This window comes from Heterodontus francisci, chromosome 5, assembly GCF_036365525.1.
Source record: "Heterodontus francisci isolate sHetFra1 chromosome 5, sHetFra1.hap1, whole genome shotgun sequence".
NCBI classification, from domain to species: Eukaryota; Metazoa; Chordata; class Chondrichthyes; order Heterodontiformes; family Heterodontidae; genus Heterodontus; species Heterodontus francisci.
The window spans coordinates 201,126,845-201,152,387 of NC_090375.1; positions in this window are offsets into that span (position 1 = coordinate 201,126,845).

The window sequence follows — 25,543 nt, forward strand, 5'->3', positions numbered from 1 at the left end:
CGCGACAGCATGAGAGTGTGTGAGAGGTGAGTGTGCGAGACAGTGTGAACGAGTGAGTGTGTGAGGCAGTGTGAGAGAGTGAGTGTATGTGAGACAGAGTGAGAGAGTGACCGTGTGAGACAGTGTGAGAGAGTGAGTGTGTGTGAGACAGTGTGAGGGAGTGAATGTGTGTGAGACAGTGTGAGAGAGTGAGTGTGTGTGAGGCAGTGTGAGAGAGTGAATGTGTGTGAGACAGTGTGAGAGTGTGACTGTGTGTGAGATAGTCTGAGAGAGTGAGTGTGTGAGACAGTGTGAGAGAGTGAGTGTGTGAGACAGTGTGAGAGAGTGAGTGTGTGTGAGACAGTGTGAGAGAGTGAGTGTGTGTGAGACAGTGTGAGAGAGTGAGTGTGTGTGAGACACGATGAGAGAGTGAGTGCGTGTGAGACAGTATGAGAGAGTGAGAGAGTGAGAGAGTGTGAGAGAGTGAGTGTGTGTGAGGCAGTGTGAGAGAGTGAGTCTGTGTGAGACAGTGTGAGAGAGTGAGTGTGTGTGAGACACTATGAGAGAGTGAGTGCGTGTGAGAGAGCGAGTGTGTGAGAGACAGTGTGAGAGAGTGAGTGTGTCCGAGGCAGTGTGAGAGAGTGAGTGTGTGTGAGACAGTGTGAGCGAGTGAATGTGTGTGAGACAGAGTGAGAGAGTGAGTGTGTCTGAGACAGTGTGAGAGAGTGAGAGTGTGAGACAGTGTGAGAGAGTGAGTGTGTGTGAGACAGTGCGAGAGAGTGAGTGTGTGTGAGACAGTGAGAGAGAGTGAATGTGTGTGAGACAGTGTGAGAGAGTGAGTGTGTTTGAGACAGTGAGAGAGTGAATGTGTGTGAGTGTGAGAGAGTGAGTGTGTGTGAGACAGTGTGAGAGAGTGTGTGTGTCTGTGAGTGTAAGAGAGTGAGCGTGTGTGAGACAGTGTGAGAGAGTGAGTGTGTGTGAGACACTATGAGAGAGTGAGTGTGTGTGAGAGAGTGAATGTGTGTGAGTGTGAGAGAGTGAGTGTGTGTGAGGCAGTGTGAGAGAGTGAGTGTGTGTCAGACAGTGTGAGAGAGTGAATGTGTGTGAGACAGTGTGAGAGAGTGAGTGTGTTTGAGACAGTGAGAGAGTGAATGTGTGTGAGTGTGAGAGAGTGAGTGTGTGTGAGACAGTGTGAGAGAGTGTGTGTGTCTGTGAGTGTAAGAGAGTGAGCGTGTGTGAGACAGTGTGAGAGAGTGAGTGTGTGTGAGACACTATGAGAGAGTGAGTGTGTGTGAGAGAGTGAGTGTGTGTGAGACAGTGTGAGAGAGTGAGTGTGTGAGACAGTGTGAGAGAGTGAGTGTGTCTGTGGCAGTGTGAGAGAGTGAGTGTGTGTGAGACAGTGTGAGAGAGTGAATGTGTGTGAGACAGTGTGAGAGTGAGTGTGTGTGAGGCAGTGTGAGAGAGTGAGTGTGTGAGACAGTGTGAGAGAGTGAGTGTGCGTGAGGCAGTGTGAGAGAGTGAATGTGTGTGATACAGTGAGAGAGTGAGTGTGTGTGAGACAGTGTGAGAGAGTGAGTGTGTTTGAGACACTATGAGAGAGTGAGTGCGTGAGAGAGAGTGAGTGTGTGTGAGGCAGTGTGAGAGAGTGAGTGTGTGAGACAGTGTGAGAGAGTGAGTGTGTGTGAGACGGTGTGAGAGAGTGAGTGTGTGTGAGACACTATGAGAGAGTGAGTGCGTGTGAGAGAGCGAGTGTGTGTGAGACAGTGTGAGAGAGTGTGTGTGAGTGTGAGAGAGTGAGTGTGTGTGAGACAGTGTGAGAGAGTGAGTGTGTGTGAGACACTATGAGAGAGTGAGTGTGTGTGAGAGAGTGAGTGTGTGTGAGACAGTGTGAGAGAGTGAGTGTGTGAGACAGTGTGAGAGAGTGAGTGTGTCTGTGGCAGTGTGAGAGAGTGAGTGTGTGTGAGACAGTGTCAGAGAGTGAGAGTGTGCGCGACAGCATGAGAGTGTGTGAGAGGTGAGTGTGCGAGACAGTGTGAACGAGTGAGTGTGTGAGGCAGTGTGAGAGAGTGAGTGTATGTGAGACAGAGTGAGAGAGTGACCGTGTGAGACAGTGTGAGAGAGTGAGTGTGTGTGAGACAGTGTGAGGGAGTGAATGTGTGTGAGACAGTGTGAGAGAGTGAGTGTGTGTGAGGCAGTGTGAGAGAGTGAATGTGTGTGAGACAGTGTGAGAGTGTGACTGTGTGTGAGATAGTCTGAGAGAGTGAGTGTGTGAGACAGTGTGAGAGAGTGAGTGTGTGAGACAGTGTGAGAGAGTGAGTGTGTGTGAGACAGTGTGAGAGAGTGAGTGTGTGTGAGACACGATGAGAGAGTGAGTGCGTGTGAGACAGTATGAGAGAGTGAGAGAGTGAGAGAGTGTGAGAGAGTGAGTGTGTGTGAGGCAGTGTGAGAGAGTGAGTCTGTGTGAGACAGTGTGAGAGAGTGAGTGTGTGTGAGACACTATGAGAGAGTGAGTGCGTGTGAGAGAGCGAGTGTGTGAGAGACAGTGTGAGAGAGTGAGTGTGTCCGAGGCAGTGTGAGAGAGTGAGTGTGTGTGAGACAGTGTGAGCGAGTGAATGTGTGTGAGACAGAGTGAGAGAGTGAGTGTGTCTGAGACAGTGTGAGAGAGTGAGAGTGTGAGACAGTGTGAGAGAGTGAGTGTGTGTGAGACAGTGCGAGAGAGTGAGTGTGTGTGAGACAGTGAGAGAGAGTGAATGTGTGTGAGACAGTGTGAGAGAGTGAGTGTGTTTGAGACAGTGAGAGAGTGAATGTGTGTGAGTGTGAGAGAGTGAGTGTGTGTGAGACAGTGTGAGAGAGTGTGTGTGTCTGTGAGTGTAAGAGAGTGAGCGTGTGTGAGACAGTGTGAGAGAGTGAGTGTGTGTGAGACACTATGAGAGAGTGAGTGTGTGTGAGAGAGTGAATGTGTGTGAGTGTGAGAGAGTGAGTGTGTGTGAGGCAGTGTGAGAGAGTGAGTGTGTGTCAGACAGTGTGAGAGAGTGAATGTGTGTGAGACAGTGTGAGAGAGTGAGTGTGTTTGAGACAGTGAGAGAGTGAATGTGTGTGAGTGTGAGAGAGTGAGTGTGTGAGACAGTGTGAGAGAGTGAGTGTGCGTGAGGCAGTGTGAGAGAGTGAATGTGTGTGATACAGTGAGAGAGTGAGTGTGTGTGAGACAGTGTGAGAGAGTGAGTGTGTTTGAGACACTATGAGAGAGTGAGTGCGTGAGAGAGAGTGAGTGTGTGTGAGGCAGTGTGAGAGAGTGAGCGTGTGTGAGACAGTGTGAGAGAGTGAGTGTGTGTGAGACACTATGAGAGAGTGAGTGTGTGTGAGAGAGTGAGTGTGTGTGAGACAGTGTGAGAGAGTGAGTGTGTGAGACAGTGTGAGAGAGTGAGTGTGTCTGTGGCAGTGTGAGAGAGTGAGTGTGTGTGAGACAGTGTGAGAGAGTGAATGTGTGTGAGACAGTGTGAGAGTGAGTGTGTGTGAGGCAGTGTGAGAGAGTGAGTGTGTGAGACAGTGTGAGAGAGTGAGTGTGCGTGAGGCAGTGTGAGAGAGTGAATGTGTGTGATACAGTGAGAGAGTGAGTGTGTGTGAGACAGTGTGAGAGAGTGAGTGTGTTTGAGACACTATGAGAGAGTGAGTGCGTGAGAGAGAGTGAGTGTGTGTGAGGCAGTGTGAGAGAGTGAGTGTGTGAGACAGTGTGAGAGAGTGAGTGTGTGTGAGACGGTGTGAGAGAGTGAGTGTGTGTGAGACACTATGAGAGAGTGAGTGCGTGTGAGAGAGCGAGTGTGTGTGAGACAGTGTGAGAGAGTGTGTGTGAGTGTGAGAGAGTGAGTGTGTGTGAGACAGTGTGAGAGAGTGAGTGTGTGTGAGACACTATGAGAGAGTGAGTGTGTGTGAGAGAGTGAGTGTGTGTGAGACAGTGTGAGAGAGTGAGTGTGTGAGACAGTGTGAGAGAGTGAGTGTGTCTGTGGCAGTGTGAGAGAGTGAGTGTGTGTGAGACAGTGTGAGAGAGTGAATGTGTGTGAGTGTGAGAGAGTGAGTGTGTGTGAGGCAGTGTGAGAGAGTGAGTGTGTGTCAGACAGTGTGAGAGAGTGAATGTGTGTGAGACAGTGTGAGAGAGTGAGTGTGTTTGAGACAGTGAGAGAGTGAATGTGTGTGAGTGTGAGAGAGTGAGTGTGTGTGAGACAGTGTGAGAGAGTGTTTGTGTCTGTGAGTGTAAGAGAGTGAGTGTGTGTGAGACAGTGTGAGAGAGTGAGTGTGTGTGAGACACTATGAGAGAGTGAGTGTGTGTGAGAGAGTGAGTGTGTGTGAGACAGTGTGAGAGAGTGAGTGTGTGAGACAGTGTGAGTGAGTGAGTGTGTCTGTGGCAGTGTGAGAGAGTGAGTGTGTGTGAGACAGTGTGAGAGAGTGAATGTGTGTGAGACAGTGTGAGAGTGAGTGTGTGTGAGACTGTGTGAGAGAGTGAGTGTGTGAGACAGTGTGAGAGAGTGAGTGTGAGTGAGGCAGTGTGGGAGAGTGAATGTGTGTGATACAGTGAGAGAGTGAGTGTGTGTGAGACAGTGTGAGAGTGAGTGTGTGTGAGACAGTGTGAGAGTGTGTGTGTGTGTGTGAGTGTGAGAGAGTGAGTGCGTGTGAGAGAGCGAGTGTGTGAGAGACAGTGTGAGAGAGTGAGTGTGTCTGAGGCAGTGTGACAGAGTGAGTCTGTGTGAGACAGTGTGAGAGAGTGAATGTGTGTGAGACAGTGTGAGAGTGAGTGTGTGTGAGACAGTGTGAGAGTGTGTGTGTGTGTGTGAGTGTGAGAGAGTGAGTGCGTGTGAGAGAGCGAGTGTGTGAGACAGTGTGAGAGAGTGAGTGTGTCTGTGGCAGTGTGAGAGAGTGAGTGTGTGTGAGACAGTGAGAGAGTGAATGTATGTGAGTGTGAGAGAGTGAGTGTGTGTGAGGCAGTGTGAGAGCGTGAGTGTGTGTCAGACAGTGTGAGAGAGTGAATGTGTGTGAGTGTGAGAGAGTGAGTGTGTGTGAGACAGTGTGAGAGAGTGAGTGTGTGTGAGACAGTGTGAGAGAGTGTGTGTGTCTGTGAATGTAAGAGAGTGAGTTTGTGAGACAGTGTGAGAGAGTGAGTGTGTCTGTGGCAGTGTGAGAGAGAGTGTGTGTGAGACAGTGTGAGAGAGTGAATGTGTGTGAGACAGTGTGAGAGTGAGTGTGTGTGAGACAGTGTGAGAGAGTGAGTGTGTGAGACAGTGTGAGAGAGTGAGTGTGTGTGAGACAGTGTCAGAGAGTGAGAGTGTGCGCGACAGCATGAGAGTGTGTGAGAGGTGAGTGTGCGAGACAGTGTGAACGAGTGAGTGTGTGAGGCAGTGTGAGAGAGTGAGTGTATGTGAGACAGAGTGAGAGAGTGACCGTGTGAGACAGTGTGAGAGAGTGAGTGTGTGTGAGACAGTGTGAGGGAGTGAATGTGTGTGAGACAGTGTGAGAGAGTGAGTGTGTGTGAGGCAGTGTGAGAGAGTGAATGTGTGTGAGACAGTGTGAGAGTGTGACTGTGTGTGAGATAGTCTGAGAGAGTGAGTGTGTGAGACAGTGTGAGAGAGTGAGTGTGTGAGACAGTGTGAGAGAGTGAGTGTGTGTGAGACAGTGTGAGAGAGTGAGTGTGTGTGAGACACGATGAGAGAGTGAGTGCGTGTGAGACAGTATGAGAGAGTGAGAGAGTGAGAGAGTGTGAGAGAGTGAGTGTGTGTGAGGCAGTGTGAGAGAGTGAGTCTGTGTGAGACAGTGTGAGAGAGTGAGTGTGTGTGAGACACTATGAGAGAGTGAGTGCGTGTGAGAGAGCGAGTGTGTGAGAGACAGTGTGAGAGAGTGAGTGTGTCCGAGGCAGTGTGAGAGAGTGAGTGTGTGTGAGACAGTGTGAGCGAGTGAATGTGTGTGAGACAGAGTGAGAGAGTGAGTGTGTCTGAGACAGTGTGAGAGAGTGAGAGTGTGAGACAGTGTGAGAGAGTGAGTGTGTGTGAGACAGTGAGAGAGCGGGTGTGTGTGAGACAGTGAGAGAGAGTGAGTCTGTGTGAGGCAGTGTGAGAGAGTAAGTGTGTGTGAGGCAGTGTGAGAGAGTGAATGTGTGTGAGACAGTGTGAGAGTGTGACTGTGTGTGAGATAGTCTGAGAGAGTGAGTGTGTGAGACAGTGTGAGAGAGTGAGTGTGTGAGACAGTGTGAGAGAGTGAGTGTGTGTGAGACAGTGTGAGAGAGTGAGTGTGTGTGAGACACGATGAGAGAGTGAGTGCGTGTGAGACAGTATGAGAGAGTGAGAGAGTGAGAGAGTGTGAGAGAGTGAGTGTGTGTGAGGCAGTGTGAGAGAGTGAGTCTGTGTGAGACAGTGTGAGAGAGTGAGTGTGTGTGAGACACTATGAGAGAGTGAGTGCGTGTGAGAGAGCGAGTGTGTGAGAGACAGTGTGAGAGAGTGAGTGTGTCCGAGGCAGTGTGAGAGAGTGAGTGTGTGTGAGACAGTGTGAGCGAGTGAATGTGTGTGAGACAGAGTGAGAGAGTGAGTGTGTCTGAGACAGTGTGAGAGAGTGAGAGTGTGAGACAGTGTGAGAGAGTGAGTGTGTGTGAGACAGTGCGAGAGAGTGAGTGTGTGTGAGACAGTGAGAGAGCGGGTGTGTGTGAGACAGTGAGAGAGAGTGAGTCTGTGTGAGGCAGTGTGAGAGAGTAAGTGTGTTTGAGACAGTGTCAGAGAGGGAGAGTTTGTGAGGCAGTGTGAGAGAGTGAATGTGTGTGAGACAGTATGAGAGAGTGAGTGTGTGTGAGGCAGTGAGAGAGAGTGAGTGTGTGTGAGACAGTGTGAGAGAGTGAGTGTGTGAGACAGTGTGAGAGAGTGAGTGTGTCTGTGGCAGTGTGAGAGAGTGAGTGTGTGTGAGACAGTGTGAGAGAGTGAATGTGTGTGAGTGTGAGAGAGTGAATGTGTGTGAGGCAGTGTGAGAGAGTGAGTGTGTGTCAGACAGTGTGAGAGAGTGAATGTGTGTGAGACAGTGTGAGAGAGTGAGTGTGTTTGAGACAGTAAGAGAGTGAATGTGTGTGAGTGTGAGAGAGTGAGTGTGTGTGAGACAGTGTGAGAGAGTGAGTGTGTGTGAGACAGTGTGAGAGAGTGTGTGTGTCTGTGAGTGTAAGAGAGTGAGTGTGTGTGAGACAGTGTGAGAGAGTGAGTGTGTGTGAGACACTATGAGAGAGTGAGTGTGTGTGAGAGTGAGTGTGTGTGAGACAGTGTGAGAGAGTGAGTGTGTGAGACAGTGTGAGAGAGTGAGTGTGTCTGTGGCAGTGTGAGAGAGTGAGTGTGTGTGAGACAGTGTGAGAGAGTGAATGTGTGTGAGACAGTGTGAGAGTGAGTGTGTGAGAGACAGTGTGAGAGAGTGAGTGTGTGAGACAGTGTGAGAGAGTGAGTGTGAGTGAGGCAGTGTGGGAGAGTGAATGTGTGTGATACAGTGAGAGAGTGAGTGTGTGTGAGACAGTGTGAGAGAGTGAATGTGTGTGAGTGTGAGAGAGTGAGTGTGTGTGAGGCAGTGTGAGAGAGTGAGTGTGTGTCAGACAGTGTGAGAGAGTGAATGTGTGTGAGACAGTGTGAGAGAGTGAGTGTGTTTGAGACAGTGAGAGAGTGAATGTGTGTGAGTGTGAGAGAGTGAGTGTGTGTGAGACAGTGTGAGAGAGTGTGTGTGTCTGTGAGTGTAAGAGAGTGAGCGTGTGTGAGACAGTGTGAGAGAGTGAGTGTGTGTGAGACACTATGAGAGAGTGAGTGTGTGTGAGAGAGTGAGTGTGTGTGAGACAGTGTGAGAGAGTGAGTGTGTGAGACAGTGTGAGAGAGTGAGTGTGTCTGTGGCAGTGTGAGAGAGTGAGTGTGTGTGAGACAGTGTGAGAGAGTGAATGTGTGTGAGACAGTGTGAGAGTGAGTGTGTGTGAGGCAGTGTGAGAGAGTGAGTGTGTGAGACAGTGTGAGAGAGTGAATGTGTGTGAGACAGTGTGAGAGAGTGAGTGTGTTTGAGACAGTGAGAGAGTGAATGTGTGTGAGTGTGAGAGAGTGAGTGTGTGTGAGACAGTGTGAGAGAGTGTTTGTGTCTGTGAGTGTAAGAGAGTGAGTGTGTGTGAGACAGTGTGAGAGAGTGAGTGTGTGTGAGACACTATGAGAGAGTGAGTGTGTGTGAGAGAGTGAGTGTGTGTGAGACAGTGTGAGAGAGTGAGTGTGTCTGTGGCAGTGTGAGAGAGTGAGTGTGTGTGAGACAGTGTGAGAGAGTGAATGTGTGTGAGACAGTGTGAGAGTGAGTGTGTGTGAGACAGTGTGAGAGAGTGAGTGTGTGAGACAGTGTGAGAGAGTGAGTGTGAGTGAGGCAGTGTGGGAGAGTGAATGTGTGTGATACAGTGAGAGAGTGAGTGTGTGTGAGACAGTGTGAGAGTGAGTGTGTGTGAGACAGTGTGAGAGTGTGTGTGTGTGTGTGAGTGTGAGAGAGTGTGTGCGTGTGAGAGAGCGAGTGTGTGAGAGACAGTGTGAGAGAGTGAGTGTGTCTGAGGCAGTGTGACAGAGTGAGTCTGTGTGAGACAGTGTGAGAGAGTGAATGTGTGTGAGACAGTGTGAGAGTGAGTGTGCGTGAGACAGTGTGAGAGTGTGTGTGTGTGTGTGAGTGTGAGAGAGTGAGTGCGTGTGAGAGAGCGAGTGTGTGAGACAGTGTGAGAGAGTGAGTGTGTCTGTGGCAGTGTGAGAGAGTGAGTGTGTGTGAGACAGTGAGAGAGTGAATGTATGTGAGTGTGAGAGAGTGAGTGTGTGTGAGGCAGTGTGAGAGCGTGAGTGTGTGTCAGACAGTGTGAGAGAGTGAATGTGTGTGAGTGTGAGAGAGTGAGTGTGTGTGAGACAGTGTGAGAGAGTGAGTGTGTGTGAGACAGTGTGAGAGAGTGTGTGTGTCTGTGAATGTAAGAGAGTGAGTGTGTGAGACAGTGTGAGAGAGTGAGTGTGTCTGTGGCAGTGTGAGAGAGAGTGTGTGTGAGACAGTGTGAGAGAGTGAATGTGTGTGAGACAGTGTGAGAGTGAGTGTGTGTGAGACAGTGTGAGAGAGTGAGTGTGTGAGACAGTGTGAGAGTGTGACTGTGTGTGAGATAGTCTGAGAGAGTGAGTGTGTGAGACAGTGTGAGAGAGTGAGTGTGTGTGAGACAGTGTGAGAGAGTGAATGTGTGAGACAGTGTGAGAGAGTGAGTGTGTGTGAGACAGTGTCAGAGAGTGAGAGTGTGCGCGACAGCATGAGAGTGTGTGAGAGGTGAGTGTGCGAGACAGTGTGAAAGAGTAAGTGTGTGAGGCAGTGTGAGAGAGTGAGTGTATGTGAGACAGAGTGAGAGAGTGACCGTGTGAGAGAGTGAGTGTGTGTGAGACAGTGTGAGGGAGTGAATGTGTGTGAGACAGTGTGAGAGAGTGAGTGTGTGTGAGGCAGTGTGAGAGAGTGAATGTGTGTGAGACAGTGTGAGAGTGTGACTGTGTGTGAGATAGTCTGAGAGAGTGAGTGTGTGAGACAGTGTGAGAGAGTGAGTGTGTGAGACAGTGTGAGAGAGTGAGTGTGTGTGAGACAGTGTGAGAGAGTGAGTGTGTGTGAGACACGATGAGAGAGTGAGTGCGTGTGAGACAGTATGAGAGAGTGAGAGAGTGAGAGAGTGTGAGAGAGTGAGTGTGTGTGAGGCAGTGTGAGAGAGTGAGTCTGTGTGAGACAGTGTGAGAGAGTGAGTGTGTGTGAGACACTATGAGAGAGTGAGTGCGTGTGAGAGAGCGAGTGTGTGAGAGACAGTGTGAGAGAGTGAGTGTGTCCGAGGCAATGTGAGAGAGTGAGTGTGTGTGAGACAGTGTGAGCGAGTGAATGTGTGTGAGACAGAGTGAGAGAGTGAGTGTGTCTGAGACAGTGTGAGAGAGTGAGAGTGTGTGACAGTGTGAGAGAGTGAGTGTGAGTGAGACAGTGCGAGAGAGTGAGTGTGTGTGAGACAGTGAGAGAGCGGGTGTGTGTGAGACAGTGAGAGAGAGTGAGTCTGTGTGAGGCAGTGTGAGAGAGTAAGTGTGTTTGAGACAGTGTCAGAGAGGGAGAGTTTGTGAGGCAGTGTGAGAGAGTGAATGTGTGTGAGACAGTATGAGAGAGTGAGTGTGTGTGAGGCAGTGAGAGAGAGTGAGTGTGTGTGAGACAGTGTCAGAGAGTGAGAGTGTGCGTGATAGCATGAGAGTGAGTGTGTGAGAGGTGAGTGTGCGAGACAGTGTGAGAGAGTGAGTGTGTGTGAGGCAGTGTGAGAGAGTGAGTGTGTGAGACAGTGTGAGAGAGTGAGTGTGCGTGAGGCAGTGTGAGAGAGTGAATGTGTGTGATACAGTGAGAGAGTGAGTGTGTGTGAGACAGTGTGAGAGAGTGAGTGTGTGTGAGACACTATAAGAGAGTGAGTGCGTGAGAGAGAGTGAGTGTGTGTGAGGCAGTGTGAGAGAGTGAGTGTGTGAGACAGTGTGAGAGAGTGAGTGTGTGTGAGACGGTGTGAGAGAGTGAGTGTGTGTGAGACACTATGAGAGAGTGAGTGCGTGTGAGAGAGCGAGTGTGTGTGAGACAGTGTGAGAGAGTGTGTGTGTGTGTGAGAGAGTGAGTGTGTGTGAGACAGTGTGAGAGAGTGAGTGTGTGTGAGACACTATGAGAGAGTGAGTGTGTGTGAGAGAGTGAGTGTGTGTGAGACAGTGTGAGAGAGTGAGTGTGTGAGACAGTGTGAGAGAGTGAGTGTGTCTGTGGCAGTGTGCGAGAGTGAGTGTGTGTGAGACAGTGTGAGAGAGTGAATGTGTGTGAGTGTGAGAGAGTGAGTGTGTGTGAGGCAGTGTGAGAGAGTGAGTGTGTGTCAGACAGTGTGAGAGAGTGAATGTGTGTGAGACAGTGTGAGAGAGTGAGTGTGTTTGAGACAGTAAGAGAGTGAATGTGTGTGAGTGTGAGAGAGTGAGTGTGTGTGAGACAGTGTGAGAGAGTGAGTGTGTGTGAGACAGTGTGAGAGAGTGTGTGTGTCTGTGAGTGTAAGAGAGTGAGTGTGTGTGAGACAGTGTGAGAGAGTGAGTGTGTGTGAGACACTATGAGAGAGTGAGTGTGTGTGAGAGTGAGTGTGTGTGAGACAGTGTGAGAGAGTGAGTGTGTGAGACAGTGTGAGAGAGTGAGTGTGTCTGTGGCAGTGTGAGAGAGTGAGTGTGTGTGAGACAGTGTGAGAGAGTGAATGTGTGTGAGACAGTGTGAGAGTGAGTGTGTGAGAGACAGTGTGAGAGAGTGAGTGTGTGAGACAGTGTGAGAGAGTGAGTGTGAGTGAGGCAGTGTGGGAGAGTGAATGTGTGTGATACAGTGAGAGAGTGAGTGTGTGTGAGACAGTGTGAGAGAGTGAATGTGTGTGAGTGTGAGAGAGTGAGTGTGTGTGAGGCAGTGTGAGAGAGTGAGTGTGTGTCAGACAGTGTGAGAGAGTGAATGTGTGTGAGACAGTGTGAGAGAGTGAGTGTGTTTGAGACAGTGAGAGAGTGAATGTGTGTGAGTGTGAGAGAGTGAGTGTGTGTGAGACAGTGTGAGAGAGTGTGTGTGTATGTGAGTGTAAGAGAGTGAGCGTGTGTGAGACAGTGTGAGAGAGTGAGTGTGTGTGAGACACTATGAGAGAGTGAGTGTGTGTGAGAGAGTGAGTGTGTGTGAGACAGTGTGAGAGAGTGAGTGTGTGAGACAGTGTGAGAGAGTGAGTGTGTCTGTGGCAGTGTGAGAGAGTGAGTGTGTGTGAGACAGTGTGAGAGAGTGAATGTGTGTGAGACAGTGTGAGAGTGAGTGTGTGTGAGGCAGTGTGAGAGAGTGAGTGTGTGAGACAGTGTGAGAGAGTGAGTGTGCGTGAGGCAGTGTGAGAGAGTGAATGTGTGTGATACAGTGAGAGAGTGAGTGTGTGTGAGACAGTGTGAGAGAGTGAGTGTGTTTGAGACACTATGAGAGAGTGAGTGCGTGAGAGAGAGTGAGTGTGTGTGAGGCAGTGTGAGAGAGTGAGTGTGTGAGACAGTGTGAGAGAGTGAGTGTGTGTGAGACGGTGTGAGAGAGTGAGTGTGTGTGAGACACTATGAGAGAGTGAGTGCGTGTGAGAGAGCGAGTGTGTGTGAGACAGTGTGAGAGAGTGTGTGTGAGTGTGAGAGAGTGAGTGTGTGTGAGACAGTGTGAGAGAGTGAGTGTGTGTGAGACACTATGAGAGAGTGAGTGTGTGTGAGAGAGTGAGTGTGTGTGAGACAGTGTGAGAGAGTGAGTGTGTGAGACAGTGTGAGAGAGTGAGTGTGTCTGTGGCAGTGTGAGAGAGTGAGTGTGTGTGAGACAGTGTGAGAGAGTGAATGTGTGTGAGTGTGAGAGAGTGAGTGTGTGTGAGGCAGTGTGAGAGAGTGAGTGTGTGTCAGACAGTGTGAGAGAGTGAATGTGTGTGAGACAGTGTGAGAGAGTGAGTGTGTTTGAGACAGTGAGAGAGTGAATGTGTGTGAGTGTGAGAGAGTGAGTGTGTGTGAGACAGTGTGAGAGAGTGTTTGTGTCTGTGAGTGTAAGAGAGTGAGTGTGTGTGAGACAGTGTGAGAGAGTGAGTGTGTGTGAGACACTATGAGAGAGTGAGTGTGTGTGAGAGAGTGAGTGTGTGTGAGAGAGTGAGTGTGTGAGACAGTGTGAGAGAGTGAGTGTGTCTGTGGCAGTGTGAGAGAGTGAGTGTGTGTGAGACAGTGTGAGAGAGTGAATGTGTGTGAGACAGTGTGAGAGTGAGTGTGTGTGAGACAGTGTGAGAGAGTGAGTGTGTGAGACAGTGTGAGAGAGTGAGTGTGATTGAGGCAGTGTGGGAGAGTGAATGTGTGTGATACAGTGAGAGAGTGAGTGTGTGTGAGACAGTGTGAGAGTGAGTGTGTGTGAGACAGTGTGAGAGTGTGTGTGTGTGTGTGAGTGTGAGAGAGTGAGTGCGTGTGAGAGAGCGAGTGTGTGAGAGACAGTGTGAGAGAGTGAGTGTGTCTGAGGCAGTGTGACAGAGTGAGTCTGTGTGAGACAGTGTGAGAGAGTGAATGTGTGTGAGACAGTGTGAGAGTGAGTGTGTGTGAGACAGTGTGAGAGTGTGCGTGTGTGTGTGAGTCTGAGAGAGTGAGTGCGTGTGAGAGAGCGAGTGTGTGAGACAGTGTGAAAGAGTGAGTGTGTCTGTGGCAGTGTGAGAGAGTGAGTGTGTGTGAGACAGTGAGAGAGTGAATGTGTGTGAGTGTGAGAGAGTGAGTGTGTGTGAGGCAGAGTGAGAGCGTGAGTGTGTGTCAGACAGTGTGAGAGAGTGAATGTGTGTGAGTGTGAGAGAGTGAGTGTGTGTGAGACAGTGTGAGAGAGTGAGTGGGTGTGAGACAGTGTGAGAGAGTGTGTGTGTCTGTGAATGTAAGAGAGTGAGTGTGTGAGACAGTGTGAGAGAGTGAGTGTGTCTGTGGCAGTATGAGAGAGAGTGTGTGTGAGACAGTGTGAGAGAGTGAATGTGTGTGAGACAGTGTGAGAGTGATTGTGTGTGAGACAGTGTGAGAGAGTGAGTGTGTGAGACAGTGTGAGAGTGTGACTGTGTGTGAGATAGTCTGAGAGAGTGAGTGTGTGAGACAGTGTGAGAGAGTGAGTGTGTGTGAGACAGTGTGAGAGAGTGAGTGTGTGAGACAGTGTGAGAGAGTGAGTGTGTGTGAGACAGTGTCAGAGAGTGAGAGTGTGCGCGACAGCATGAGAGTGTGTGAGAGGTGACTGTGCGAGACAGTGTGAAAGAGTGAGTGTGTGAGGCAGTGTGAGAGAGTGAGTGTATGTGAGACAGAGTGAGAGAGTGACCGTGTGAGACAGTGTGAGAGAGTGAGTGTGTGTGAGACAGTGTGAGGGAGTGAATGTGTGTGAGACAGTGTGAGAGAGTGAGTGTGTGTGAGGCAGTGTGAGAGAGTGAATGTGTGTGAGACAGTGTGAGAGTGTGACTGTGTGTGAGATAGTCTGAGAGAGTGAGTGTGTGAGACAGTGTGAGAGAGTGAGTGTGTGAGACAGTGTGAGAGAGTGAGTGTGTGTGAGACAGTGTGAGAGAGTGAGTGTGTGTGAGACACGATGAGAGAGTGAGTGCGTGTGAGACAGTATGAGAGAGTGAGAGAGTGAGAGAGTGTGAGAGAGAGAGTGTGTGTGAGGCAGTGTGAGAGAGTGAGTCTGTGTGAGACAGTGTGAGAGAGTGAGTGTGTGTGAGACACTATGAGAGAGTGAGTGCGTGTGAGAGAGCGAGTGTGTGAGAGACAGTGTGAGAGAGTGAGTGTGTCCGAGGCAGTGTGAGAGAGTGAGTGTGTGTGAGACAGTGTGAGCGAGTGAATGTGTGTGAGACAGAGTGAGAGCGTGAGTGTGTCTGAGACAGTGTGAGAGAGTGAGAGTGTGAGACAGTGTGAGAGAGTGAGTGTGTGTGAGACAGTGCGAGAGAGTGAGTGTGTGTGAGACAGTGAGAGAGCGGGTGTGTGTGAGACAGTGAGAGAGAGTGAGTCTGTGTGAGGCAGTGTGAGAGAGTAAGTGTGTTTGAGACAGTGTCAGAGAGGGAGAGTTTGTGAGGCAGTGTGAGAGAGTGAATGTGTGTGAGACAGTATGAGAGAGTGAGTGTGTGTGAGGCAGTGAGAGAGAGTGAGTGTGTGTGAGACAGTGTCAGAGAGTGAGAGTGTGCGTGATAGCATGAGAGTGAGTGTGTGAGAGGTGAGTGTGCGAGACAGTGTGAGAGAGTGAGTGTGTGTGAGGCAGTGTGAGAGAGTGAGTGTGTGAGACAGTGTGAGAGAGTGAGTGTGTGTGAGGCAGTGTGAGAGAGTGAATGTGTGTGATACAGTGAGAGAGTGAGTGTGTGTGAGACAGTGTGAGAGAGTGAGTGTGTGTGAGACACTATAAGAGAGTGAGTGCGTGAGAGAGAGTGAGTGTGTGTGAGGCAGTGTGAGAGAGTGAGTGTGTGAGACAGTGTGAGAGAGTGAGTGTGTCTGTGGCAGTGTGAGAGAGTGAGTGTGTGTGAGACAGTGTGAGAGAGTGAATGTGTGTGAGTGTGAGAGAGTGAGTGTGTGTGAGGCAGTGTGAGAGAGTGAGTGTGTGTCAGACAGTGTGAGAGAGTGAATGTGTGTGAGACAGTGTGAGAGAGTGAGTGTGTTTGAGACAGTAAGAGAGTGAATGTGTGTGAGTGTGAGAGAGTGAGTGTGTGTGAGACAGTGTGAGAGAGTGAGTGTGTGTGAGACAGTGTGAGAGAGTGTGTGTGTCTGTGAGTGTAAGAGAGTGAGTGTGTGTGAGACAGTGTGAGAGAGTGAGTGTGTGTGAGACACTATGAGAGAGTGAGTGTGTGTGAGAGTGAGTGTGTGTGAGACAGTGTGAGAGAGTGAGTGTGTGAGACAGTGTGAGAGAGTGAGTGTGTCTGTGGCAGTGTGAGAGAGTGAGTGTGTGTGAGACAGTGTGAGAGAGTGAATGTGTGTGAGACAGTGTGAGAGTGAGTGTGTGAGAGACAGTGTGAGAGAGTGAGTGTGTGAGACAGTGTGAGAGAGTGAGTGTGAGTGAGGCAGTGTGGGAGAGTGAATGTGTGTGATACAGTGAGAGAGTGGGTGTGTGTGAGACAGTGTGAGAGAGTGAATGTGTGTGAGTGTGAGAGAGTGAGTGTGTGTGAGGCAGTGTGAGAGAGTGAGTGTGTGTCAGACAGTGTGAGAGAGTGAATGTGTGTGAGACAGTGTGAGAGAGTGAGTGTGTTTGAGACAGTGAGAGAGTGAATGTGTGTGAGTGTGAGAGAGTGAGTGTGTGTGAGACAGTGTGAGAGAGTGTGTGTGTATGTGAGTGTAAGAGAGTGAGCGTGTGTGAGACAGTGTGAGAGAGTGAGTGTGTGTGAGACACTATGAGAGAGTGAGTGTGTGTGAGAGAGTGAGTGTGTGTGAGACAGTGTGAGAGAGTGAGTGTGTGAGACAGTGTGAGAGAGTGAGTGTGTCTGTGGCAGTGTGAGAGAGTGAGTGTGTGTGAGACAGTGTGAGAGAGTGAATGTGTGTGAGACAGTGTGAGAGTGAGTGTGTGTGAGGCAGTGTGAGAGAGTGAGTGTGTGAGACAGTGTGAGAGAGTGAGTGTGCGTGAGGCAGTGTGAGAGAGTGAATGTGTGTGATACAGTGAGAGAGTGAGTGTGTGTGAGACAGTGTGAGAGAGTGAGTGTGTTTGAGACACTATGAGAGAGTGAGTGCGTGAGAGAGAGTGAGTGTGTGTGAGGCAGTGTGAGAGAGTGAGTGTGTGAGACAGTGTGAGAGAGTGAGTGTGTGTGAGACGGTGTGAGAGAGTGAGTGTGTGTGAGACACTATGAGAGAGTGAGTGCGTGTGAGAGAGCGAGTGTGTGTGAGACAGTGTGAGAGAGTGTGTGTGAGTGTGAGAGAGTGAGTGTGTGTGAGACAGTGTGAGAGAGTGAGTGTGTGTGAGACACTATGAGAGAGTGAGTGTGTGTGAGAGAGTGAGTGTGTGTGAGACAGTGTGAGAGAGTGAGTGTGTGAGACAGTGTGAGAGAGTGAGTGTGTCTGTGGCAGTGTGAGAGAGTGAGTGTGTGTGAGACAGTGTGAGAGAGTGAATGTGTGTGAGTGTGAGAGAGTGAGTGTGTGTGAGGCAGTGTGAGAGAGTGAGTGTGTGTCAGACAGTGTGAGAGAGTGAATGTGTGTGAGACAGTGTGAGAGAGTGAGTGTGTTTGAGACAGTGAGAGAGTGAATGTGTGTGAGTGTGAGAGAGTGAGTGTGTGTGAGACAGTGTGAGAGAGTGTTTGTGTCTGTGAGTGTAAGAGAGTGAGTGTGTGTGAGACAGTGTGAGAGAGTGAGTGTGTGTGAGACACTATGAGAGAGTGAGTGTGTGTGAGAGAGTGAGTGTGTGTGAGACAGTGTGAGAGAGTGAGTGTGTGAGACAGTGTGAGAGAGTGAGTGTGTCTGTGGCAGTGTGAGAGAGTGAGTGTGTGTGAGACAGTGTGAGAGAGTGAATGTGTGTGAGACAGTGTGAGAGTGAGTGTGTGTGAGACAGTGTGAGAGAGTGAGTGTGTGAGACAGTGTGAGAGAGTGAGTGTGATTGAGGCAGTGTGGGAGAGTGAATGTGTGTGATACAGTGAGAGAGTGAGTGTGTGTGAGACAGTGTGAGAGTGAGTGTGTGTGAGACAGTGTGAGAGTGTGTGTGTGTGTGTGAGTGTGAGAGAGTGAGTGCGTGTGAGAGAGCGAGTGTGTGAGAGACAGTGTGAGAGAGTGAGTGTGTCTGAGGCAGTGTGACAGAGTGAGTCTGTGTGAGACAGTGTGAGAGAGTGAATGTGTGTGAGACAGTGTGAGAGTGAGTGTGTGTGAGACAGTGTGAGAGTGTGCGTGTGTGTGTGAGTCTGAGAGAGTGAGTGCGTGTGAGAGAGCGAGTGTGTGAGACAGTGTGAGAGAGTGAGTGTGTCTGTGGCAGTGTGAGAGAGTGAGTGTGTGTGAGACAGTGAGAGAGTGAATGTGTGTGAGTGTGAGAGAGTGAGTGTGTGTGAGGCAGAGTGAGAGCCTGAGTGTGTGTCAGACAGTGTGAGAGAGTGAATGTGTGTGAGTGTGAGAGAGTGAGTGTGTGTGAGACAGTGTGAGAGAGTGAGTGTGTGTGAGACAGTGTGAGAGAGTGTGTGTGTCTGTGAATGTAAGAGAGTGAGTGTGTGAGACAGTGTGAGAGAGTGAGTGTGTCTGTGGCAGTATGAGAGAGAGTGTGTGTGAGACAGTGTGAGAGAGTGAATGTGTGTGAGACAGTGTGAGAGTGAGTGTGTGTGAGACAGTGTGAGAGAGTGAGTGTGTGAGACAGTGTGAGAGTGTGACTGTGTGTGAGATAGTCTGAGAGAGTGAGTGTGTGAGACAGTGTGAGAGAGTGAGTGTGTGTGAGACAGTGTGAGAGAGTGAGTGTGTGAGACAGTGTGAGAGAGTGAGTGTGTGTGAGACAGTGTCAGAGAGTGAGAGTGTGCGCGACAGCATGAGAGTGTGTGAGAGGTGACTGTGCGAGACAGTGTGAAAGAGTGAGTGTGTGAGGCAGTGTGAGAGAGTGAGTGTATGTGAGACAGAGTGAGTGAGTGACCGTGTGAGACAGTGTGAGAGAGTGAGTGTGTGTGAGACAGTGTGAGGGAGTGAATGTGTGTGAGACAGTGTGAGAGAGTGAGTGTGTGTGAGGCAGTGTGAGAGAGTGAATGTGTGTGAGACAGTGTGAGAGTGTGACTGTGTGTGAGATAGTCTGAGAGAGTGAGTGTGTGAGACAGTGTGAGAGAGTGAGTGTGTGAGACAGTGTGAGAGAGTGAGTGTGTGTGAGACAGTGTGAGAGAGTGAGTGTGTGTGAGACACGATGAGAGAGTGAGTGCGTGTGAGACAGTATGAGAGAGTGAGAGAGTGAGAGAGTGTGAGAGAGAGAGTGTGTGTGAGGCAGTGTGAGAGAGTGAGTCTGTGTGAGACAGTGTGAGAGAGTGAGTGTGTGTGAGACACTATGAGAGAGTGAGTGCGTGTGAGAGAGCGAGTGTGTGAGAGACAGTGTGAGAGAGTGAGTGTGTCCGAGGCAGTGTGAGAGAGTGAGTGTGTGTGAGACAGTGTGAGCGAGTGAATGTGTGTGAGACAGAGTGAGAGAGTGAGTGTGTCTGAGACAGTGTGAGAGAGTGAGAGTGTGAGACAGTGTGAGAGAGTGAGTGTGTGTGAGACAGTGCGAGAGAGTGAATGTGTGTGAGACAGTGAGAGAGCGGGTGTGTGTGAGACAGTGAGAGAGAGTGAGTCTGTGTGAGGCAGTGTGAGAGAGTAAGTGTGTTTGAGACAGTGTCAGAGAGGGAGAGTTTGTGAGGCAGTGTGAGAGAGTGAATGTGTGTGAGACAGTATGAGAGAGTGAGTGTGTGTGAGGCAGTGAGAGAGAGTGAGTGTGTGTGAGACAGTGTCAGAGAGTGAGAGTGTGCGTGATAGCATGAGAGTGAGTGTGTGAGAGGTGAGTGTGCGAGACAGTGTGAGAGAGTGAGTGTGTGTGAGACAGTGTGAGAGAGTGAGTGTGTGAGACAGTGTGAGAGAGTGAGTGTGTGTGAGGCAGTGTGAGAGAGTGAATGTGTGTGATACAGTGAGAGAGTGAGTGTGTGTGAGACAGTGTGAGAGAGTGAGTGTGTGTGAGACACTATAAGAGAGTGAGTGCGTGAGAGAGAGTGAGTGTGTGTGAGGCAGTGTGAGAGAGTGAGTGTGTGAGACAGTGTGAGAGAGTGAGTGTGTGTGAGACGGTGTGAGAGAGTGAGTGTGTGTGAGACACTATGAGAGAGTGAGTGCGTGTGAGAGAGCGAGTGTGTGTGAGACAGTGTGAGAGAGTGTCTGTGTGTGTGAGAGAGTGAGTGTGTGTGAGACAGTGTGAGAGAGTGAGTGTGTGTGAGACACTATGAGAGAGTGAGTGTGTGTGAGAGAGTGAGTGTGTGTGAGACAGTGTGAGAGAGTGAGTGTGTGAGACAGTGTGAGAGAGTGAGTGTGTCTGTGGCAGTGTGAGAGTGTGAGTGTGTGTGAGACAGTGTGAGAGAGTGAATGTGTGTGAGTGTGAGAGAGTGAGTGTGTGTGAGGCAGTGTGAGAGAGTGAGTGTGTGTCAGACAGTGTGAGAGAGTGAATGTGTGTGAGACAGTGTGAGAGAGTGAGTGTGTTTGAGACAGTAAGAGAGTGAATGTGTGTGAGTGTGAGAGAGTGAGTGTGTGTGAGACAGTGTGAGAGAGTGAGTGTGTGTGAGACAGTCTGAGAGAGTGTGTGTGTCTGTGAGTGTAAGAGAGTGAGTGTGTGTGAGACAGTGTGAGAGAGTGAGTGTGTGTGAGACACTATGAGAGAGTGAGTGTGTGTGAGAGTGAGTGTGTGTGAGACAGTGTGAGAGAGTGAGTGTGTGAGACAGTGTGAGAGAGTGAGTGTGTCTGTGGCAGTGTGAGAGAGTGAGTGTGTGTGAGACAGTGTGAGAGAGTGAATGTGTGTGAGACAGTGTGAGTGTGAGTGTGTGAGAGACAGTGTGAGAGTGTGAGTGTGTGAGACAGTGTGAGAGAGTGAGTGTGAGTGAGGCAGTGTGGGAGACTGAATGTGTGTGATACAGTGAGAGAGTGAGTGTGTGTGAGACAGAGTGAGAGAGTAAGTGTGTCTGAGGCAGTGTGACAGAGTGAGTGTGTGTGAGACAGTGTGAGAGAGTGAATGTGTGTGAGACAGTGTGGGAGTGAGTGTGTGTGAGACAGTGCGAGAGTGTGTGTGTGTGTGAGTGTGAGAGAGTGAGTGCGTGTGAGAGAGCGAGTGTGTGAGAGACAGTGTGAGAGAGTGAGTGTGTCTGAGGCAGTGTGACAGAGTGAGTGTGTGTGAGACAGTGTGAGAGAGTGAATGTGTGTGAGGCAGTGTGAGAGAGTGAATGTGTGTGAGACAGTGTGAGATTGAGTGTGTGTGAGACAGTGTGAGAGTGTGTGTGTGTGTGAGTGTGAGAGAGTGAGTGCGTGTGAGGGAGCGAGTGTGTGAGAGACAGTGTGAGAGAGTGAGTGTGTCTGAGGCAGTGTGAGAGAGTGAGTGTTTGTGAGACAGTGTGAGAGAGTGAATGTGTGTGAGACAGTGTGAGAGACTGAGTGTGTGTGAGACAGTGTGAAAGAGTGAGAGTGTGAGACAGTGTGAGAGAGTGAGTGTGTGTGAGGCAGTGTGAGAGAGTGAGTGTGTGTGAGACAGTGTGAGAGAGTGAATGTGTGTGAGACAGTGAGAGGGTGGGTGTGTGTGAGACAGTGTGAGAGAGTGAGTGTTTGTGAGGCAGTGTGAGAGAGTGAGTGTGTGTGAGACAGTGTCAGAGAGGGAGAGTGTGTGAGGCAGTGTGAGAGAGTGAATGTGTGTGAGACAGTGTGAGAGAGTGAGTGTGTGTGAGGCAGTGAGAGAGAGTGAGTGTGTGTGAGACAGTGTCAGAGAAGGAGAGTGTGTGAGTCAGTGTGAGAGAGTGAGTGTGTGTGAGGCAGTGTGAGAGAGTGAATGTGTGTGAGACAGTGTGAGAGTGTGACTGTGTGTGAGATAGTCTGAGAGAGTGAGTGTGTGAGACAGTGTGAGAGAGTGAGTGTGTGTGAGACAGTGTGAGAGAGTGAGTGTGTGTGAGACACTATGAGAGAGTGAGTGCGTGTGAGACAGTATGAGAGAGTGAGAGAGTGAGAGAGTGTGAGAGAGTGAGTCTGTGTGAGACAGTGTGAGAGAGTGAGTGTGTGTGAGACACTATGAGAGAGTGAGTGCGTGTGAGAGAGCGAGTGTGTGAGAGACAGTGTGAGAGAGTGAGTGTGTCCGAGGCAGTGTGAGAGAGTGAGTGTGTGTGAGACAGTGTGAGCGAGTGAATGTGTGTGAGACAGTGTGAGAGTGAGTGTGTGTGAGACAGTGTGAGAGTGTGTGTGTGTGTGTGAGTGTGAGAGAGTGAGTGCGTGTGAGAGAGCGAGTGTGTGAGAGACAGTGTGAGAGAGTGAGTGTGTCTGAGGCAGTGTGAGAGAGTGAGTGTTTGTGAGACAGTGTGAGAGAGTGAATGTGTGTGAGACAGTGTGAGAGACTGAGTGCATGTGAGAGAGTGTGAAAGAGTGAGAGTGTGAGACAGTGTGAGAGAGTGAGTGTGTGTGAGGCAGTGTGAGAGAGTGAGTGTGTGTGAGACAGTGTGAGAGAGTGAATGTGTGTGAGACAGTGAGAGAGTGGGTGTGTGTGAGGCAGTGTGAGAGAGTGAATGTGTGTGAGACAGTGTGAGAGTGTGACTGTGTGTGAGATAGTCTGAGAGAGTGAGTGTGTGAGACAGTGTGAGAGAGTGAGTGTGTGAGACAGTGTGAGAGAGTGAGTGTGTGTGAGACAGTGTGAGAGAGTGAGTGTGTGTGAGACACTATGAGAGAGTGAGTGCGTGTGAGACAGTATGAGAGAGTGAGAGAGTGAGAGAGTGTGAGAGAGTGAGTGTGTGTGAGGCAGTGTGAGAGAGTGAGTCTGTGTGAGACAGTGTGAGAGAGTGAGTGTGTGTGAGACACTATGAGAGAGTGAGTGCGTGTGAGAGAGCGAGTGTGTGAGAGACAGTGTGAGAGAGTGAGTGTGTCCGAGGCAGTGTGAGAGAGTGAGTGTGTGTGAGACAGTGTGAGCGAGTGAATGTGTGTGAGACAGAGTGAGAGAGTGAGTGTGTCTGAGACAGTGTGAGAGAGTGAGAGTGTGAGACAGTGTGAGAGAGTGAGTGTGTGTGAGACAGTGCGAGAGAGTGAGTGTGTGTGAGACAGTGAGAGAGCGGGTGTGTGTGAGACAGTGAGAGAGAGTGAGTGTGTGTGAGGCAGTGTGAGAGAGTAAGTGTGTGTGAGACAGTGTCAGAGAGGGAGAGTTTGTGAGGCAGTGTAAGAGAGTGCATGTGTGTGAGACAGTGAGAGAGCGGGTGTGTGTGAGACAGTGTGAGAGAGTGAGTGTGTGTGAGGCAGTGAGAGAGAGTGAGTGTGTGTGAGACAGTGTCAGAGAGTGAGAGTGTGCGTGATAGCATGAGAGTGAGTGTGTGAGAGGTGAGTGTGCGAGACAGTGTGAGAGAGTGAGTGTGTGTGAGGCAGTGTGAGAGAGTGAGTGTGTGAGACAGTGTGAGAGAGTGAGTGTGCGTGAGGCAGTGTGAGAGAGTGAATGTGTGTGATACAGTGAGAGAGTGAGTGTGTGTGAGACAGTGTGAGAGAGTGAGTGTGTGTGAGACACTATGAGAGAGTGAGTGCGTGAGAGAGAGTGAGTGTGTGTGAGGCAGTGTGAGAGAGTGAGTGTGTGTGAGGCAGTGAGAGAGAGTGAGTGTGTGTGAGACAGTGTCAGAGAGTGAGAGTGTGCGTGATAGCATGAGAGTGAGTGTGTGAGAGGTGAGTGTGCGAGACAGTGTGAGAGAGTGAGTGTGTGTGAGACAGTGTGAGAGAGTGAGTGTGTGAGACAGTGTGAGAGAGTGAGTGTGTGTGAGGCAGTGTGAGAGAGTGAATGTGTGTGATACAGTGAGAGAGTGAGTGTGTGTGAGACAGTGTGAGAGAGTGAGTGTGTGTGAGACACTATAAGAGAGTGAGTGCGTGAGAGAGAGTGAGTGTGTGTGAGGCAGTGTGAGAGAGTGAGTGTGTGAGACAGTGTGAGAGAGTGAGTGTGTGTGAGACGGTGTGAGAGAGTGAGTGTGTGTGAGACACTATGAGAGAGTGAGTGCGTGTGAGAGAGCGAGTGTGTGTGAGACAGTGTGAGAGAGTGTCTGTGTGTGTGAGAGAGTGAGTGTGTGTGAGACAGTGTGAGAGAGTGAGTGTGTGTGAGACACTATGAGAGAGTGAGTGTGTGTGAGAGAGTGAGTGTGTGTGAGACAGTGTGAGAGAGTGAGTGTGTGAGACAGTGTGAGAGAGTGAGTGTGTCTGTGGCAGTGTGAGAGTGTGAGTGTGTGTGAGACAGTGTGAGAGAGTGAATGTGTGTGAGTGTGAGAGAGTGAGTGTGTGTGAGGCAGTGTGAGAGAGTGAGTGTGTGTCAGACAGTGTGAGAGAGTGAATGTGTGTGAGACAGTGTGAGAGAGTGAGTGTGTTTGAGACAGTAAGAGAGTGAATGTGTGTGAGTGTGAGAGAGTGAGTGTGTGTGAGACAGTGTGAGAGAGTGAGTGTGTGTGAGACAGTCTGAGAGAGTGTGTGTGTCTGTGAGTGTAAGAGAGTGAGTGTGTGTGAGACAGTGTGAGAGAGTGAGTGTGTGTGAGACACTATGAGAGAGTGAGTGTGTGTGAGAGTGAGTGTGTGTGAGACAGTGTGAGAGAGTGAGTGTGTGAGACAGTGTGAGAGAGTGAGTGTGTCTGTGGCAGTGTGAGAGAGTGAGTGTGTGTGAGACAGTGTGAGAGAGTGAATGTGTGTGAGACAGTGTGAGTGTGAGTGTGTGAGAGACAGTGTGAGAGAGTGAGTGTGTGAGACAGTGTGAGAGAGTGAGTGTGAGTGAGGCAGTGTGGGAGAGTGAATGTGTGTGATACAGTGAGAGAGTGAGTGTGTGTGAGACAGAGTGAGAGAGTAAGTGTGTCTGAGGCAGTGTGACAGAGTGAGTGTGTGTGAGACAGTGTGAGAGAGTGAATGTGTGTGAGACAGTGTGGGAGTGAGTGTGTGTGAGACAGTGCGAGAGTGTGTGTGTGTGTGAGTGTGAGAGAGTGAGTGCGTGTGAGAGAGCGAGTGTGTGAGAGACAGTGTGAGAGAGTGAGTGTGTCTGAGGCAGTGTGACAGAGTGAGTGTGTGTGAGACAGTGTGAGAGAGTGAATGTGTGTGAGGCAGTGTGAGAGAGTGAATGTGTGTGAGACAGTGTGAGATTGAGTGTGTGTGCGACAGTGTGAGAGTGTGTGTGTGTGTGAGTGTGAGAGAGTGAGTGCGTGTGAGGGAGCGAGTGTGTGAGAGACAGTGTGAGAGAGTGAGTGTGTCTGAGGCAGTGTGAGAGAGTGAGTGTTTGTGAGACAGTGTGAGAGAGTGAATGTGTGTGAGACAGTGTGAGAGACTGAGTGTGTGTGAGACAGTGTGAAAGAGTGAGAGTGTGAGACAGTGTGAGAGAGTGAGTGTGTGTGAGGCAGTGTGAGAGAGTGAGTGTGTGTGAGACAGTGTGAGAGAGTGAATGTGTGTGAGACAGTGAGAGGGTGGGTGTGTGTGAGACAGTGTGAGAGAGTGAGTGTTTGTGAGGCAGTGTGAGAGAGTGAGTGTGTGTGAGACAGTGTCAGAGAGGGAGAGTGTGTGAGGCAGTGTGAGAGAGTGAATGTGTGTGAGACAGTGTGAGAGAGTGAGTGTGTGTGAGGCAGTGAGAGAGAGTGAGTGTGTGTGAGACAGTGTCAGAGAAGGAGAGTGTGTGAGTCAGTGTGAGAGAGTGAGTGTGTGTGAGGCAGTGTGAGAGAGTGAATGTGTGTGAGACAGTGTGAGAGTGTGACTGTGTGTGAGATAGTCTGAGAGAGTGAGTGTGTGAGACAGTGTGAGAGAGTGAGTGTGTGTGAGACAGTGTGAGAGAGTGAGTGTGTGTGAGACACTATGAGAGAGTGAGTGCGTGTGAGACAGTATGAGAGAGTGAGAGAGTGAGAGAGTGTGAGAGAGTGAGTCTGTGTGAGACAGTGTGAGAGAGTGAGTGTGTGTGAGACACTATGAGAGAGTGAGTGCGTGTGAGAGAGCGAGTGTGTGAGAGACAGTGTGAGAGAGTGAGTGTGTCCGAGGCAGTGTGAGAGAGTGAGTGTGTGTGAGACAGTGTGAGCGAGTGAATGTGTGTGAGACAGTGTGAGAGTGAGTGTGTGTGAGACAGTGTGAGAGTGTGTGTGTGTGTGTGAGTGTGAGAGAGTGAGTGCGTGTGAGAGAGCGAGTGTGTGAGAGACAGTGTGAGAGAGTGAGTGTGTCTGAGGCAGTGTGAGAGAGTGAGTGTTTGTGAGACAGTGTGAGAGAGTGAATGTGTGTGAGACAGTGTGAGAGACTGAGTGCATGTGAGAGAGTGTGAAAGAGTGAGAGTGTGAGACAGTGTGAGAGAGTGAGTGTGTGTGAGGCAGTGTGAGAGAGTGAGTGTGTGTGAGACAGTGTGAGAGAGTGAATGTGTGTGAGAC